This window comes from Bos javanicus, chromosome 12 (genome assembly GCF_032452875.1).
Source record: "Bos javanicus breed banteng chromosome 12, ARS-OSU_banteng_1.0, whole genome shotgun sequence".
Classification (NCBI taxonomy): domain Eukaryota; kingdom Metazoa; phylum Chordata; class Mammalia; order Artiodactyla; family Bovidae; genus Bos; species Bos javanicus.
In genome coordinates this window covers 53093964-53100764 of record NC_083879.1, presented here as the reverse complement: position 1 = coordinate 53100764, position 6801 = coordinate 53093964, and positions in this window count along the sequence as shown.

The following is a 6801-nucleotide window of genomic DNA, read 5'->3' as shown; positions in this document are numbered from 1 at the left end:
TATTGCAAAAGTTAATGATCAGATAGCTGTAGTAATGGTGAATATCAGCATGATGTGCATCCCATAAGAAGACAAGTCTGCACATAATTTTAAGTCCAACCTGCTACAATATTTCAAAAGAATCCCTAATGAAGGGAATCACATATGTTTGCCAAGTACTCACATTGTGCAAATCCTTTATCATCATCATCTCATTTAATTTGCACAGAAATTCTTTAAGATAAACGTTATGGATCACCTACAATATAAAAGGCTTTTCTTCTCATTCATGACCTCACTTAATCCTCCCAACAAAGTTGTGAAAAATGTATTATTTTTACAAATATACAAATGATAATATTAAAGCTCAGAGAGATTAGAAAATTTGCTAAAGACCATAGAAGTTAAAATCCAAAATTCAGTATTCCAACCCACTTTTGTGCCTATGAGAAAAATCCCACAAAATTCAATTTTGAAGTTCTTGCCACAATATCCACAGGTGTTTTGAAATGGACACAGGAGTTTCTAGCATCTTAAGATCACCACAGAAACAAATATTCCCATAAAAGGACATTTGCAGAAAATTTAAAACAGCCCTGTCATCAACACTCCTTAAATATATATAATGCCACACAAGGGAAATTTGCATGCTTTAATACTTGGCAAGACATCAAAGTTTGCTTCTTTAATGTGATGTATCCTTTAGTTGGTCATGACAGATTTATTACAACTGGATGTTTTCCAGAAGTCATTACGCTCCTGATTTATTCATTTATTTTAATCTTGGAGAGATTTGAATTGAACTCTAAATTTGTGTTACTAAAACATTAACATTGAGTTCCACCTTAAAAGGGATTGAAAGAAAAACTGCTTTGGCCAACACCAAATATTGGAACGATTCACTTAGCATTTTTGGTTTTGATTGTATTTATTATCTTTTCAATAAGTATGTCAGTTGAAGCCATGAACGGACTTTGACATACACTGTCAATATGAGCATGATCAAAACATTTGGGGAGTGTGGGACTGGAGTCAGAGGGACTTAGTCTCGGATTCGCCATCCATTGTTTACTTGCTCTATGTCCATAGGCATCTGGAGTGACTCATCTTGAATGTCAAGAAATATTTACTTCATAGAGTTTTTAAAAATAAGGTTCTAACAAAGTCAGACACATAGAAAAATTAGGCAACTGATATGTCATTGAGCTGTCACTCAGTAAGGGAAAACTATTGTTATTAGTATTGTTTTGAATAATAAAACTTGTTAAATAAGCAATAGAGACTAACGTTTCTCATATCTTTTTCACATGTTACTATGCAGGTATGTTCTGATAAATTAGATCCAAGGAGAGACACTGAAAGATTGGGAAATGGATGAAACTGTCTATGATGTCCACTTTACTTCATAGATTTCGAGTATCTTCAATCCTCAGAATTCTAGGTTCATCTGTTTATGTTTGCACTGTCTTTAGCCTTCCTTTCTGAGACGGTGTCAAAATTTCAGGACTTCTGTCTCCACCCTTGGGTCTATTTCTTCCTGGTTCTGAACTGAGTCTCTCCTCACATTTTTCCAATAATCTAACTGTCGAGATAATTATGTCTGTATTATAAAACTGGATTCCGATATTATTTTGTCTTATATTTGTATTTAAGAAACAGAATTGAGTCTTTCATAAAACAGTTTCATAAAAATTCGTCTGTGAGCTAACACTTCTTATTAAAGAGAACTTTCATTGTATGATTTGAGCTACCCTAGCCAATGCATTTAACCAGAGATAACTATTATTAGATGAAAGGATATTTAACTTCTATGTAATAATAACATGGAAATGACTTCACTTCAAGTAAACATAACTAATCATCTTATACTTTCCGAATAGAGAAGCCCCATGTGGTCCCTTCCTGTCATTTTTTCCTTCATTCTTAGAGAGGATGGAGAAGATACTGAGAAAGTACTACAGATTCCTAAAGATCAGAAACCTGGCAGTGCAAACAAATATTATCCATTTAAATAACCCAGACAGTCCAAGAAGGAAAATAAGCTGCTCATAGCAGCTGAGAGGAGTAATCTGAAAGGAGTTTGATGCTAACTTGCTCTAAGACTTGGCAGCTAAATCCTAATCATGACAAAGAATTGCCTCAGACATGTTTCAGGGTGAGTTAATAAACAAACATGCTGATGGACAGTAAAAACTATGATCATTGTTAATTCTTATACTAAGCTAGGATTTAGTGATCAGGTTGTAAATACTGCATACATACTTAGTTTTTAAATATTTGCTTTATAAGATGGTATTCTGCACTGCCTGCTGCCCCCAGTCCCCAACCCCCAGTCAGGGCAGCTCAGTGTCAAAGCAAAAATAAAACTATCTTAAGAAAATCCTCTCCCAAATACCAAAGTAACTTGCACATTCATTTCTAAAGAGCAAATCAGTGTCTCACGATAGAAGTTTCCTGAAATCCTTGTAAAGCAAATCCTTTTCTGGTAATAGATATGTTGCTCTTGTTTACCAAAGGTCTCTTCCCTTTACCCACATCAGGATCACTGGTCAGTTAACATGGTCATGTAAGCCAGTTGAAGTGTGCTCAAAGTACCTTGGTCTTCTATGAATCCAATAAGTACTTAGCTGTAAATAGGAAGATTTTTCTGAATGTAATTACATACCTTCTTAATGAGAAAACAAACATTAATATATAATGTATTTTCATTGGTTACTATAATTTGAATTTCAGTTTACATTTGATTTTAAGCAATCTATTTTCTATTAGCATGTCAATTATGAATGTCTGTTACACACCCATATAGATATGCATATGAGTATACGTGTTATAAATATTTGTATATGGCTATGTACAAGAAACCCACTTTACAAAAAGGAATTGCTTTTCTTTGAATCTAAATCAGAATCACTTCTATTTTATAAACAATTGTCTATGACAGTGTTTCTGCAATGTTAGTATATTTCTTAAACATTCCCTCCTTGTGACAGCTGTTTTGCTTCTCATATCTATGGATTGAGACCACACATAATGAAATTGAGCTGCCATAAATTCAATGGTTTTCTAAAGTGCTTTCTCATCCTTTGCATACAATTATATATTTTTTGAAATCAAAGTTAATGTGGGTATTCATTCAATAAGTATTTACTAACTGTATTACTTGGGCTTCCCTGGTGGCTCAGGGGTAATGAATCTGCCTCCCAAGGCAGATGTGAGTTCGATCCCTGGGTTGGGAAGATCCCTTGGAGAAGGGAACCCACTCCAGTATTCTTGCCTGGGAAATTCCACGTACAGAGGAAGCTGGTGGGCTATAGACCATGGGGTTGCAAAGAGTTGGACATGACCTAACAACTAAAATAAGAGCAAGAGCAAATTGTATTTCTTAACTATTTCTAGGTAACAAATTACATCAAAGTCTAGAGCTTAAAATATCAGACATTTCTTATAGCAAATAGTCCCAGAGACCAAGAATCCAGGAGTGGTACCGTTGGACAGTTCTGGCCCAGGGATCTTATCAGCTTGTAATCAAGCTATTGCCTGGGAACTTAGTCATCTGAAGCCCAACTCGGTCTGTGAAATCCACCCCCAAGTTCTGGTTCATGGCTCTCATAGACCTCATCTCTTCATTAGTTATTGGTCAGAGACATCAGTTTCTATATAAGAAGAGCATCTCTACGTGAATGATTGTAACAAGACAACTGGCTTTCCTCAGATCAAGTAAGGAGAGAGGTAAGAATGTGTGTGTGTGTGTGTGTGTGTGTGTGTGTGTGTAACACACAGAGAATCAGAAACAAAGAAGAGAGAGAGCAGAGAAAATACAGGGTCTTTTACAACCTAAGCTTGGAAGTCACATACTATGACTTCTGTCACATTCTATTGATAACACAGATCAACACATCAACCTTGGCATAGTGTCAAAAAGGACTGCATACAGATCTAATGCCATGAGGAAGAGATCATGGTAGACCATTTTGGTGACTAGCTGTCACAGTAACTAATTGTGGGCTAAGTAAAATATATTCTAAATAACACATACATCTAAAACCCAAAAATGAGAGTCCTTCGTAAGTTTTCTATACTCATTACAACTCCAACATAAATATTATAAATAAATTGTTATCTACAATTTTCTTTTTTTACATATATGGATGTATGTGCATGCATAATTCATAAAAATATTCTGGAACTATACATTCTGTACTGAAGCAGACTCTTCCACACAGTAATCTATCGTGAACATCTTTCCACATAGGTCTGCTTTATTCAGTCATCAATGACTAAATTCCTCGTAGCTCAGCTAGTAAAGAATCCGCCTGCAATGCGGGAGACCTGGGTTCAATCCCTGGGTTGGGAAGATGCCCAGGAGAAGGGAAAAGCTACCCACTCCAATATTCTGGCCTGGAGAATTCCATAGATTATATAGACCATGGGATCACCAAGGGTCGGACACAACTGAGTGACTTTCAATTCCACATAGGTCTACTTTATTCAATCATCAATGACTAAATAGTATTTCCTATTAAGGATGTAATAAAATTATGTTGTAACCAATTTTTTAATGGTTACATGTTGATCGTTTCTAATTTTTCTCCACTGCAGTTTGCTTCAAAAAATTTGAGTCACATTAATCATAGTAGAATTTACATACATTTGAAAAGGAAAATTAGAAAATTCAAGTAATATTTTTTCAAAAGAAAAAAAGCCTAGTATTTCATGAAGGCATTTTTTTAGTTAAGTTTTAGAGACATTAGCCATATATTTCTGTTCCAAACTGTGATATACACCTAAGCATATTTGTTCAAAAGCTACCCTGTTTGTATGTATGAACATGACCCCTGAGTTCAGGGGACCTACGATCTTTGGCAGTTGTAGTGATGGTGGTGATGCTGACTTGGTGATGATGGTGATGGTGGTGGTGACCACTTGGTGGTGTTGGTGATGGTGGTAGTGATGATGGTGGTGGTTATGACTTGGTGGTGTTAGTGATGGTGGTGTGATGAAGTGGTGGTGATGGTCATCATGGCAGTGGCAGTATTAGAAGTAGAGAATTGTTGGATGCACTGAGGCAGATAAGCAAACAAGAAAACTCAATACAGTGTAATAAGTGCTGTGATAAGAAAGCCCTTAGAAGAACTAATCTACTTCAGCTTTAGGAAATCTTCCTCATAAAATATTTCTTATTAGCAAAGACAGGAAGGATGTAGGTGAGCCAGACCATCTGAGTCAGCTGTCATTAATTGAAAAACTAATATCTGTTTCCAGTCCTCCTACGTATTAATTTGTACACACAAATTCATTCTTCAGTCCCGTTGACAGAGATAAGCACCTCCTCCCCACCTCCAGAAAAGAGATATGCTGATGCCTACCATCTTTAAGTTGGTTAATTTATTCATTTATCAATATTCACTGAAAATCTACCATGCGTCTGAACACTGATAGGGCAATAGGAGAGCTGGGGTCTAGTACCTCTCCCACCAGTCAGCTATGGCTAGCTAGGCTGTCATATGATACAAACGTGATCTCTTAGTGGTGCATATATGCTCAGCTGCTAAGTTATGTCCAGTTCTTTGCAACCCCATGGACTATATCCCACCAGGCTCCTCTGTCCATGGGATTTCCCAGGCAAGAATATTGAAATGGGTAGCCATTTCCTTCTCCAGGGGATCATCCCAATCCAGGGATGGAATCCATGTCTTCTGCATTGGTAGGGGTACAACCCTACATAATCAAGACAGAGGAAGAAACTTCTATGGATCAGGAAGCTTCTCCAAGATTACTATTTATAAGCAGTTTGATTATAAGTTGTTGTCATTGTTGTTTGATATGACTTCTTACACAAAATTTGGGAAATTCCTCAATAAAATGAGGAAAGGCAGGTTTGGGGGGGCATGACTTTAAACATAAACTCTAATAAAACTGAGCCACTTCATCAAAGTCCTTACAATATTTGAAGTTTCATTTTATTTTAGTTTCAACTATCCATGTAAGTATTTTATATATTATATTAAAAAACAGAAATTTGGTTTATACAATGGCTTTAGGAAAACAGGCTGAAATTATCTTAGTCAACAACCTCGTGACATAGAGCAGCAATGATTTAGATGCTGCTTTTCAAAAACAGCATCTGGAAACTGAATTTCTATTTCTCTTTGGCTTGCAAAAATTGGTATTTTGCTGCTAAATATAGGCCTGTGTATAATACACACTTAGAGTTTGGGGCTCTACCTTATAAGGTAAAAATAGGTGTAGAAATGTCATAAAATAGATAGTGCTCCAAATTCCACTGGCACCAGTAACAAGACCCAGCTGTGCATGGTAAACTCCTCAAAGACTACACTTCAGGCACTGCAAGGGTTTAGCCAAGTCTCATTATTTCTGCAAACATCTCAGAACTGCTGAAAGTTCTATTTCAGCACATAACAGATGTATCAAAACATGCTGGACTTTTCTCAGTAGCTTTCTGTATGTACTTTTGAAAAGTTAGTATGTTACGAACTATCAAACTTTCTGACATGATTTTGGTCTCAAATCTGCACTGATGGATGGTTCATGTCCACCAACATGGCAATTTCTCCCCAAAACCATCTCTCCATCACAGTGCTATTGTATCCCAGAGCGCAAGCATCCAAAGAGTGAAGAAATCATTTATGCTAATTTGTGGTGCCACGTCACAGATGTTTAATAATATTAAATATAAAATATTAATGTAGTTTGAAGTAAAAATTAGAACTGACACCACCATGAACCAGTTATTTATAGAGTCCTCTCCAAAAGTAGCTTACTTCTCACATGAAAGTACATTTTAAGAACTTACTGAAATAA